At 28.9% G+C, this 13731-nt stretch overlaps 1 protein-coding gene across 2 annotated transcripts in view; it reads right to left on the bottom strand.

Annotated features, from left to right (window-relative positions):
* The window catches only part of LOC132738578 (follicle-stimulating hormone receptor-like), a 101513-nt gene that overhangs the window by 35321 nt on the left and 52461 nt on the right, over positions 1 to 13731 (bottom strand). The window lies entirely within an intron of this gene.

The raw sequence follows: 13731 nt of genomic DNA, 5'->3' as shown, positions 1-13731 counted from the left end.
TAAACTGACTAAAACTCCTATTTCTATAAAACTTTTTTTTTAGAACTCTTTACCCATAAACAGTAATAAACACATTTTTGTAATTCATCTCTGTTTTTAATGAAGGAATAATCAGAGAATGCTCTCAAGCCATGAATAACTCATTCCTATGAGTAAATATTCTCTTATCGAGTTAAATTTTTAAACACTTTAAACACGACAAATGACTTAACTTTGATGTTTTTGGTGTTTCTCCGATGTTTCCGATTGAACGATTTTATCAAAAGTACATTACAAACTCAAAATTCATGGTTTTTATTTTAAACACTTAAAACACACTACAGGAGTCTTTTCAACGTTACAATCCACATGTTCGTATATGAAATACTAATATTGAGAGTGTAACAATTGAGTGGTCAATAAATTGTGTCGGTCATAATGACCATATATATTCATATGTTTACATATTGAAGTAAAATAACGCTTGTAGGACCTTGAGTACTCTCCAAATCTAACCACTTGTGATATTGGCTTATTTCATATATTACTTTTCAACTAAAATTGAAATCAGTTTCACGCATATTAAATTCACATGATAGACTATGCTTAGATTCTTGATAACACTATTTTCTAACCATACATTTAACATCGCTTTCATGAAGTGATCATAGTTTATACTATAGTTTATACTAACACTAACGTAAGCCTAAATGTAAAGGCGAAACAGAATTAAAATCAGTAAACTTTTATTATCTGGTGAATTCGTCTGATGTTAACCATATTTAAATGGGAAAAGTATGTTGTATGACCGATAACAAAACTTATCGACAGAATTGTTTCTTTCGAACTTCAGTGTTTTTATTCGGTATTTTGAATGTTATTTTACATTTGAACACTGAAAAACAATTATGGAAGGTTTTGGCTTTTGAGATAAATCTTAGCCATGAAATACCAGTCTTGAATTTTCTTTTGTTACAACAAAATGCAGTTATTTCAACTTATTCTCTTCAATTCTGGAATATTACAGGTATACATGGTTAATATGCCGTTTGATAAGTTGAAAATAGTGAATAGCACCTATCACTTATACATTATCTATAATTTAAATAACTTATTCCACTTTGAGTGACATTTCTTTTCTTATTGGCCTTATTCTTTCTTATCATTCAAAGATCACGGTGAATGATGCTTGATGAAAATAGAAAATAAAGAATTTGATACTGTTTAAAAAAATAATCCACAATAATTTCTTTTATCTTATGCAAATAAAGTATTTAGAGGAGTTTATCAAATATCAGAAAATTGACGCTTATTGTTAGGAATTTTGGATTCTAGACTTCAATGATAGCAATATAATGTATATAAGTTTGTTAATACTGGTCATCAAAGATTTTAAAACATGTGACGAAAATGCATACACTGTAATTGTCCCAAATACGAGAATTTATCGTTTAAAGCACTAGTGATTAATTATATACTGTATAAAATGATATATAAAAGTGACAAACGTTGTTCTTGCTGGTATTTCGTTGAAATTTTAAAGCACTAAACAGCATACTTAATGCAACTAAAACATCAATTTTACATTTACAGAATCTGCTATTGTGCACATTTATTGCAGCTTAGCGTGCTATTAAAAACAAGGGAAATAAAATGACGTTTTTACACATAGTTATTATTACATCTGTGATTTCACCTTTTGTTCATGTATAATTGTTTGTAAGGAGGAATCACATTTAATGGACTTATTAAAGTACATTACGTTAAAAAACATTGGGGTTCTTTTGACATTTTGTGTCGAAGTTGAATGTCCTATTGTTTATTGCGTGAAAAGCAATATGCAATATTTTAACACATCAGGATCTCAAACAAATTACTAATTTTCTGGAGAAAAATGCATTTGCTGACGTACTTTAAGATAAAATAAATACGGAATGGAAAACAAAACATTCACTGCTGATATGATTTGCTACAAAAAAAGAGATTTGAGTGATAATAAAAATTATGAATTGGAATCGAGTCAAGACAAAATAAAGTTTTTAAGTTTTTTTAAATCTTATATAAAATATCCTGTTTGTTAAAATATACATGTAAATAGTCAAAAACTAGATATATTGATCTCACATGATTTGCCATTTAGTATAAATATTTATTGAATAAGTTCTGGAAATTGTAATAAAGTGAACATAAATAACTTATGGCATTGGGGATGATACTGAATATTTTCAACACGGGAACTGGTATATTACTCTGAGGCGAAATTATAAATAGGTCATAATCAAAATGATTGTGTTTAACATCACACTACCGTATATTATGTGGGTACAAAGCAAAAAAATAGAAGGGGATATAATTATCCATCCAAAACGTGTGTTCCTGAGAAAACTAGTTACACGTTCAAGAAAATTCATGTCTTTTTTTTTCATTTTCTGTATTTTATTGATTTTAACAAAAACCTCTACCTGTTATTTACTGCTTGCAAAGCATATGATTTAAAATAATTAAAGGCGACTTTCTATTTGACATACCCCCTCCCCCGCCGCTTACTTTATGCCCGCTTACGCAATGATATAACACAGCGGGTTTCACCTCATTTCAGATAAAAACTTATTTAATCTCTAAGTATTTTAATTACATCAGCATTTTTAAAATGATAATAGCTAACCTTTTACTTTAATAAAAGCTCTTTGCTAACAATCCAAAAACAATGTACACTTCCCCTCTTTCTGTTTTTATTTCTTTTCCGGTATCAAATTTCTTCATCTTGATGTCATCATTAAAAAATGATCATTATTTTCTGACTGGCAACCATTCTTCTGTATATATAAATGAAACAATCCCTTTATAATTTGTTCCGACATTTTACAAGACTTTCAAATGTTTTGTTGTCATATAATGTCAAACAAACACGCAATCGTCGGAAATCATAAAACACAATGCATCATATGTAGTTAAAAGACATCTTAGCTAGATTGAGACTTTCCTGTTCTAACAAAAAGGTACATTAAAGAAATTCTAAACGACCAAAACCCTTTCAAATGCTAATGAAAAAATATCGTACTTAGTTATGTAAAACAAGCGTTTATGAGGAAAGACAAAACTTCATTTTTCCCTTACTTTTTTATAAAAATTTAAATGAAAGTACAATTTCTTATTTATATTGTCGACATTTCCATTTGCATGACTAAGACATACTTTACTTCATCTTATAAATATTTCATGTTGGTACGTTTTGACAATAACATAATATTGTTTTGTTTTCCTTTCTTTGTTTCTCTTTAAGTTTTGACATTGGCTATCAAACATGTTTCAAAAACTCGGAATTATTGCTAAAGTGTAATACATTTGTAATATAATATAATGATAACGAGTGTATAATCTTTCTGTCAATGGTAATTAAACTGTATATGGCTAGTTGTTGCATCAAAGCAATCAAATTTCATGTACGATTTTCTCCGGTTAAAGTAACTAAGCAATCATAAACAAAAACAAATGAAGATTTAGATACACTTTACTTTAGTTCTATTTAAAATATTTGCTTTTATTAATTTATTTCCATTATTTTAAATTAGCTGGCATAAAAAATTATATTTAAACAAAAGCTGAACGCTTACAAAAACCTCATATTTATATCGTATTTTCCTTTTAATATTGTGAGTAAAAGTATGTTTTAACATAAAACACCACGTGCAGTATTGTCGTGCGTGTGATCCACACAGTTAAAAATTCGACAAGAGGTTTTTTGCACAAATCTTGCGTTTGTTTGGCGAATAAAAACGCAACAGGTGGGATTTGAAAAAGCAGACATTTATTGTATGTTATTGCACTGTTTTGAAACTTTGTCAATAAACCCTTGACATGTAATCTCCTTTGGATATAATAAAAATCTGGTTTTGGAGTGAAACAGGCTATTCAGGAGGCAACAATTGAATTAAGTTACGTCATAAAATATCAGGCGCTCTTCAAATCTCGGAGATTATATCGTCTTATAAGTCTAACATATTGAAAATAATCTACATATGATAATAGTTTGTTTTTTTTACTTTTTAAAGTATCAGTTACATCTAAATGTTGTTCACTCCAACAGTTTGTTGAACTTTTTTCTGTATTCCATAATAATGTTTACCAAAAAAAATACTTCAGCACGTTTTCTACTTCAAACAGATGCTATTGTGCTTATTAATTAATAATGATATTGAAATATTATTCAGGTAAGCTGAACTGAATTCAGTAAACAAAGCTGCTTCAAATAAGTACTTGAAGAGATTAAATAAAGGGCTAAAACCATAATGATAATAATAATATGGTAAAACATCCTGATCTAAATGAGATAATACATGTAGTATACATATGTAGCATTGAAACAACATAATAGCAATGTATCTTTATACTAATAAGGAACTATAATTATGATAATATAATGTATTTATAAATCAAATGATTTAGCAGTAGGTGAAAGATGATGAAAATATGTAAATACTGAAAAAGATAAGTTAATTCTTCTAAGAATGTCGAAAATGATGAGGAAGTTTAATTCTTTGGTTTATTTTTATTTGAATCTGCCGCTGGATTAAATTGAAATGATACATATTTTATTATTATACGATTTTTCATTTTGTTTTGTTTACGACTATATGTTTGTCGTATGTTCCAGTCTACGATAGGACATGATGTTTGACAAATCTCCATAGATTTTGAACTAAAAAATATACTAATTTATATTTACTCCTAGAAAGCTTTTGGTAAAATGTTTACAATAGTTTCACACCCTGAACTAAGCCAAAAATGCAGCCTGATTATTCTAGATGTTATCAATGAATTGCTTTTCAGACAGCATGATTAAATGGAAAAATCAAACAATAATGTAGAATCGATATGACAAATGTATATTTGAACAACTACGAATGTTTTACAAAGTTCCTTACAAATGAAGGGAATGATCCAAAAGTTTGAAGTATAAATAAACATGTTGAAAACTAAAAATAAACTTAGATACTGAACAAAACGAGCTTACTAAGAACACGGACTTTAATTGACAGCAATTAAACTCTGTGTATAGAATAAGATACATTGCGGTTAAATAGCACCCCGCTGCCTATCAAAGTGGATTGGTCTACAACGAGCACATTTTCCAAATATTGATAAATACAGTAGAATGTATCATTTTAAATATTCTGCTATATTAGTGCTTAAAAATGTTCATAAAGTTCTATGTGATTTAGTATAAACAATTATATGATGAATAATAGTATTTTGTTATAGAACATTATTATTATCTGCTATATAAATATAAATAAAGTCTACCCTTTCAAATATCAGATTACCAAACCTGTATATTAATATATAACAATGAGCATAAAGTTACACGAAATGCAAAGTTACAGCTGAAAAAGTAGAAGGAACAGTGAAATTAAATAAAACTACACGAATCACTTCTTGTTATGTTCTCATTTTATTTTGGTATTTCGAAATCCGTCGTCTGTACTTAAATTATTATAACAGAAAAGTATAGCGGTTTTTGCCGTCTTTGAAATAAATGAATTGACCTTGTATCACAGTTACACATGCAATAGTCGGTAAGCCCAAGTTCCTGTTTATTTAATGAGTAAAAAGGCCTAAATTACAAAAGCTTAATACTCTTTTAGTCAATAAGTTTCTTTAGTGGCTTTAGAAAAAAAGTTGTTTTAAGGTACTTTTTATTTCTGAAAAAAGGACGGACTGTATCTTTCAATGAAAAATATGTATTACATTTCAATTGTATATCGCAATTTTATAATAATGGAATGCCCTTAATGCATGAAAAATGTACTCTAAATTAAACACTAACTTTACTGTCCGACATAAATGGTGAGGTTACCATATTAATTTGTATTTCATCATATAACATTTGCCATTTAGCATTCTATAAAGTTTTTACATTTATTCAACAAGAGCATAAAGTATTCATTTTGAAAAGTCTATGTTTCATTTATCAGTCAGTTAGCAATTTTAAAAGTTTCACAAAAACAAGCCTTGGTTAGTTAAAGACATCTTGCATAATACACAAAATATATCTTTAAGAGCAAAATACAGGATCGGTTAAATGATACAACCGTTACAAATGTCTTTGATTTCCTGTATATAGCTATCTTTAAATGCGATTGCGCAGACGTTGAATCAATATCAAAAGAAATTAAACATTTATTTTGGTCCATGTCATCTTCCATTACAGTGTAATATGTTAAATCAGGAATAGAGGGAATGTTTTTCCTCTTATGTTCATATCAAGATTAATGCATACATGTGTACTGTAGATCTGGCTCAGGTCTTAAGAATTCATTCTATTCATAACATATTTTCAAATGATTCTTCAATGAAATAAAAAGAAGTGTTAAGTCGAAAGAAATATCTGTCCGCTATGGTGGCTGAATTCTGCCATTTCGTGTCTTCGCCCCTCAAAAGACGAAGGCAAAGACACGAAATGGCATGCTAGTCGTCCACAGTAAAAAAAAACAACTTTTACTACAGTAAAATTATACACTGTTATTTTCCAGCTATCTATTAAAAGCATGTAATAAAATGATGCATTTTGCTTTTATGTGTTGGTATAAGCATCATATTTTGAATATTCATTTTTGGCATTAAAATTTCTTGTGTTAAGTATGTTTTTGTAAGATAAATTCGAGACATATTATAAATATAATTGAAAAATAAAATCAAAGACATTAAGATAGATAGAATAACAGATATGCTATCTCTCCTGGCTCATGCTATAGGTATGACGTCATCTTGTTATCAGATTGCATGTTTTAAAGTTGCGTAAAAATACACTATTAACAAGGAATGTCGTTTTGTAATTTATCTAAAGTAAATTGCAAGCAAGTGACTATGCTTTATCAAGAAAAAACATTTTATGAATAATATAAATGACACTTAGAAAACATATTAAAGCATTTCTGCTATTGATGTTTTGTGAAAAGATAATTATGTAAATGCGCGCGTGTATGAACGGTATTTGATAGGGTTTTTCTGTAACAAATTTAAATTTAGACTTCAACCTTGCCAAAGATGTATTCACTTCAGAGTTGCTGGTAATAGGACATTTGCATAAAAGCTTGTTCCGATATATTAATTTTTGTACTTTAAAGATCATGAATACCTCTGGGTATTTTTTGGGGGATAATACAATTATGTCAGGGAAGCGACGTGACATCAGACTTTACATAATTACATTATACACGTTGTAAGAGTACACCAGCTGATAACTAAAACCCCTACGTTTATGTGTAAGAGTTAATCTTGTCTAAAAGATGAGGGGGGAAAAGATCAACAAGAAAAGGCGACATTTAATGAATGCATCCCGAACCAAAGGCAACACAGGACCATTGGCAAGTACGTGTAGCCAAGCAAGGCACCGAAGCAGCATATGAAATCATATCTTATGTAACAGTATGTAGAGTTCTCGTATTACGAATTAAAGTTGATTTTTTTTTTTCACTTAACTTGCTGAAATTCTAGCTATCATTATTCTGTCTGTGCCATAGATTTAAAATAATAAATAATAACCCAAGCTAAAAAATCTCCAGTTGAACAACATTTTAGTTCCATTTGTTTTCATTTTATTTTATAATCGCAAATTTGTTTCTACTTTAGCTATCACCAAATTCACCTTGTAAAAATCAAATACAGAACTGTAGTACTTTTGACTACATTTCATAGATAAAAACAACTTATTAGTATGAAAATAGTTTATTTAAGTGACTGACGTGGATTATGTTACATTTCTTTCATGTTTGGACGAACTGTTTATCGGTTGATTATTTTCACATCAATTTTATTTCACGTTACAATGATTCATTGATGGATATAAATTGTCTCAGAATAAGCAAGTCTGACTTTGTTTGAACCAGATTTGTAAACGTATGGTGAGAAGTAAGGGCAAATGTTACATATATTACTTGTAATATGTTAACACTAATTGATATGTCTCATATGTTGAACCTTGTGCATACAAGACAAACATCCATTTAAGGTTAGCACAAAATGCTTTGCCAAATATTATGAGGCCATGTAAGTGAATAAGTTCCACTCTTTTGTTTGATCTCCCATAACATCTATTTAAACAAGTAATTTGTCTATATACTTACCTACAATAATTAAAATAATAACTTTTATCCTTATTTTGTTTACCTTTGAATTCAAAGACATAAAAACTGCATGTAGAAATTTTGTTAAAACAAAAAAAGTGTACTTTTAAAAAAGAACGAAAAAGAAAAATGACGTTAACGTACCATACCAAGCCACACAGGGCGTCTAAAAGAAAGGATTTTCTTTAAACTCGATGTCATTTACATACGTTTGTTTTGTTTGTACATTTCTATAATGACCGTTTATAAAAATGTATCAATTACTATGCTATTTTCATATCAGACGGACGGATTCTTTTACTAGCGTTTATTTAATTATAATTGTTACAATTATTATTCAACGAAAGTAATTAAGAAATATAAAAAAAAAATGATAATAATTCACATATTACAACTTGTAAATACAGTAAATCTAGTTAAATCCTCAAGAGATTACAAATATTTCTTTCTCTCAGTATATTCATATACCTTTTGTCAGATCGTTTCAAGACCAAAACCATAAAATAAGTGTTACATCTTTGACACATGTCACAAAATTAAGTGTCAACCATGCGCAATGGTGCAACATTTCCTAAATTAATTTGAAGTTAATAAATTCCTTAAACATATCAAAACAAAGTTTTAGAAAACAAGGACATTGGGCTTAAATCCTCCAGTTAACTATTCTACAAATCACATATTAGTTTTGATTTATTTCGATTGTCGACTTTGGTTTGTTGGGAATGTATGACACGAATATTGCAGTTGATTAATTATAATGGAAAAGGGCATCCTTCACCCAAAGCACTATCTTAAATAGTGTTCAATTGTCAACACTCTATGTGCCGGAATAAATGGTCCTGAAGGGCTAAAAAGTATAAAACATAAAATCTCTGCGTGGTATATACAAAATGTATATGTATATGTCTTTCTATGACATAAATATCTTCGTTGAAGGACTCAAAGGAAAGCTCAGACATTATGTCAAAGAAAATTCATTGTTATCTTAATGCAATAAATCTTGATGTTACGGTGAATTCTTAGAAAACAGATAACTCTGACAGTCCATCCATAATTTTATTGTCTAGACGTCATTTAACATTTTAGTTTGTAATCGTTGTGTATGTACTGTAAATAATAAGATAATTAATTACCCATTATAGGTTCAATTTTAACATTGTTTATTAACAGTTATTTACTATACATATATTTATCAAACAGTAAACAAAATTAATTTTGTGGGACACATAACATTTTGTCTACATATTTCTACAATCAGTTGTTGAACATCCACCAAGCATCCTCGGTCAACTTTTTGTATGGAACTGAATACCAAAATTATTCTAAAACACACCTTCAATAATAGAAGCTTTTAGAAAAGTGTAAGTTCAAACTTTCGTTTACCTATCAAGTGGAACACTCACACTCAGGAATTTGCAATAGGTGAACTATACTGATGATTGATACTGGCTGGCGAATGTAAGAGAAATTGAAATAATGTAACGACATGTTTCTGGCAAATATCAATTTTTTTGCTGTTAAAATCCATGGCTATTTGAAAGTATTAGTTAGACCAGGTTAACTTTGCTTATAGAGATCCGGTTAAACATGTTTATAGAGATAAATTATAAAATAATATGCGCTTATACTAGTTATCGATATGCTCTTATGAACAGTCATTTGGTGCCTTCTTTCGATACATTTTAAAGAAATTGCAGTGCTTACCTCTGATGATTGAAGTAAAGTAAATCATATAAATTCGCAGATTTGTTTTTCATATTAGCACATAATGGGAAGATAACAATAAATTATGTAGAAAATATTGTATGATCTTATGGAATACTCAAGCATTGTTCAAGCTTTATTTACACAGTGTTTATTTTACACTAGCACCACCTAAAACAAGAAAAGATAATGATAGATCGTAGTCACTGTCAGATACCGATTTTGCCGGTGCCAGGGAGCGCGAGAGATGTTTCACTCTACAATTTCTTACATAAGATACTTAATAAAACAGTCTGCAATGGTATAATAGTTTGTTGTTGTTGATCTCGAGAGATTTCTATTTTTTTATTTTTTATTGCAATCTCTACAGTTTTAAACTTCACCGAATCAATTACACTCGACCTTTTGATTAAATGTAATAAATTGCTCTCTCATAACTTTGTTATAATTGATATGTATATAGTTTGATATCTGTTTATGTTATGAACATTTTAGTGCCTTAAGTATCTCTTAGAAATACAAAAGTAAAGGTTTTTTTTTAGCTTTTGTCAATTGTTCCGGCAAATATACTTATGTATGACATTGTTATTTTCCTGTATAAAATAAAAATACGAAGTGAAACTAGAATGTTTAAGAAACAGATGAAGACTTACGGTAATTTTTTACAGGTTTTCTTTATTGTTGCTGTACTGAAGATGAGTTAAAGAATGTGATGTGCTTATTTCAAAGAAATATGTTCAAAACACAAATCGCAGATAACGGTAAATAAAATGACGGCAATTTTTAAAAAACTATTTTGATGTTGTTAAACACAGGGGAAAAACAAGTTAGACAATAGGGAATTGTTTGATGAAAGGGATTTGTTTGATGAAATGTTGTATCGCTCCTTTTTCGGGCCTGAGATCGGTTTGACTTGTAAAATGTATAGGAAAGAATTAAATATTAGATGGATTTTCATTGGTCATTTTAAAATTTTCAAACTGAAATCTAGGAATCTCATTGACCATTCTATTTTTTCTTTTTTCTTTTTTTTTGTGAATACATATTTTATTTACATGTGACATGTACAATGTCAAAGATAGTTTGAGCCAAAAACAACAGGAATTCATAACATATAATAAATTGTTTACTTGACTAAACAAAAGAACACACTAAACAACATATGTCAAACTTAACCAAATAATACTGTAAATATGTGAACCTGATTATGCAAAACATATATACAGTGTATACACTTTACAGCAAATAGATCACAAACAATTATCTTTATCATCATTGTAGTATATTTCCAAGAAGAATTCCTGTAATAAAATCATACCAATAATACATCTTAATCATTTCATAAAACAATCATCTTTCAAGATACAATAGGGTTAAAAAAGAATGTTTGGTTATAATCCTGAGTTGATACTGTAGAATAATAATATCTGTCATATGCCATTCTAAAATTAGTTTAATATTCTAAAGGATTTTCCTCGAAACGTATATACGTCCAAATTATGACATACTCTAAAGGAGTATCGGAAACACACTTTCTAGTTATATTTCTCGGATAATTTAAGGTCTGTGAATTTCCTTCAATAAATATTTTACACTGCTTTAAAACAATTCAGTAATTCTCTAGTGAATATCGTATTTTACATAATGATTCACCGAGTTATAAATGACATTCTAAAATGACGAGACGACCAATAACGTTCAGGATCCCGAAAAAACATGTGCATGCCGAAAGACACCCTGCAAGTACATGCATTTTTAATTCGTCCGAGTATCTTTTTAAAGATACGTCTTGTTATTAATGTTAACTTATGATGTAGACATTTCTTAAGATATATATTTTTCGCAGTATCTTATAAATACATTAGATTTTGTCGCAATACTCTTCTAACCCTGCTGGGTTCCTTTCCAGTGGTCCTGTGTGTTGTACAAAACGGACGCTATGACCTTAAACGCTGAATGATCACTACTTTCTATATTCGTGCTCTGTATCAAACAAGTACGCATCTTAACACTCTAAGGTTAATTTCTTTGATAACACGTTTTATTGATTCATAGAGACGATAAATTTATACAACCTGTAAAAAAAATAAACAAATCCGACCCTCTTGAACCGGATTTGTATTCGAATGTGTTAAGTAAACATAACAGATTCCATTTATAAGTGATTTAGAGATTTGTGTATATAAAAAAGATGTAGACAAATAACTGTTCTAAATGAAACAAATAACAAAACATTCATATGTGTTTTAATGAAATGTGTAATTAATTGATTCATCATAAGCGATTTTTTTTAATTGCCGCAACGATAAGTCTAAACAAAACTTGATTTAACTCAATATCGTTAGCGTATATTTATAACTTTTTAAACAAACCATAAAACAATAACTCGATGCTAACAGTGTGGTCGACATTGTTTTAGACTTAATATATTCGGTGCCGTAACATCTTTCATGGAAATCTTCCCTAATGCTGAATGGTGGTCAGTTAATATTTTATGCTGGGAACTTTGCATTGTAGTTAGGGTTGTTATTTTAAATTTCAACAAATGTTCGGTGCCATAACAATTTGTAGTAGGAGGGTTATTCTGGCAAACAAATGTTAGATATATAAGAAGTATATGGTGCATGTAAATAATAGTTTTTTTCTATTAAATTGCCTGTGAGATTTCAATGATTTTTAATAAAGAGATGTTCATTTGTATGAATTGATTGATGTCATTTACTAATTTAACCCCTAAAATGACCAAAAGGCCTAAATAATATGGAATGATTTGACATTCCTCTTCTATATTGTACACTGTAATAAGTTTCTGTTACAAGTTATAAGCAAATAGTTGAAGTGAAGAAATGTATGTGATTAACAATGAAATACCCTTAAGTTAATATATCTTATTGTTCCGTGTATGTACAAAACTGTCACTCCCATTGTTGATACATTCTAAAGATATGTTTTCAGGTCTTCGCTAAGGTCGAACTTGGAAAATTCATCACATTTACAAGAAGTGGTTTTCTATAGTCCATCTATAAGAATTGTGTGAAATGGTTATATGTCATGTTGGTCAAGCATACAGTTATAGGTTCTATTGCATTATATTAAGTTGGAAAAAGATTAAAAACCCAGTTCATATATTTCAATAAACATTCGTTTTTTATCAAAAAAAATAGAGTCGCATTGAATTTTTATTATTTGTTCTTACAAAAAGTAAGTGATATGTAGTTTAATGGATAATGTATGTTTCAGCATCGAACAAAAACAGGCTGGCGTGTTTACTGCACAGTTAATCAGTCACATGTTTAACAGATATTTGTTATAATTCTATTTGAACTTTAAATGATAAAATAGGTAAGTTTTAACTTATTGGTCTTAACAAATAGTGTGAAAAGTTATTTTTAGGAATTGAATATCTTTACATGATACATTCCAACCGAAACAAAGCGCCATACATTCTAGTTTATCCGTCCTTCAAAATACATTTTTACCTACCTACATACATATATTATAATTTAGATGAATCACAATATCTAATACTTTTGAATCTCTCTTGAATTATCTTGATTTGATTCAGCGTTAACAAATAACTAATACGCATAGAATAAACATACAGAACCAAGTTGTTTTGATAGACTTTTTTGCAACGCAATGTATTTTTTCTAGATTCTCATCATATTATTTGCTGTCTTTAACAGCAAAAGCATTAAGAAAATACTTATTTCAGTGCATATTATGCCAAATAATGTATACGGTAAAACTTGTTACAAGTTATATGGTTTAGTTATCAGAATACCCTTCATGATATTCAATGATAAAATTGTTGTACAATATTTACTTGTTTTATTTTTTTTTTATATGAATGACACTAGGAGGACCTTTTCTTTCAAACCAATTTAATATTGATAAATAAAATAGATATGTATCATTTGGA

This window comes from Ruditapes philippinarum, unplaced genomic scaffold, assembly GCF_026571515.1.
Source record: "Ruditapes philippinarum isolate M1 unplaced genomic scaffold, ASM2657151v2 ctg298_1_1_1_1, whole genome shotgun sequence".
NCBI classification, from domain to species: Eukaryota; Metazoa; Mollusca; class Bivalvia; order Venerida; family Veneridae; genus Ruditapes; species Ruditapes philippinarum.
This window is presented reverse-complemented; position numbering and strand designations above follow the sequence as displayed.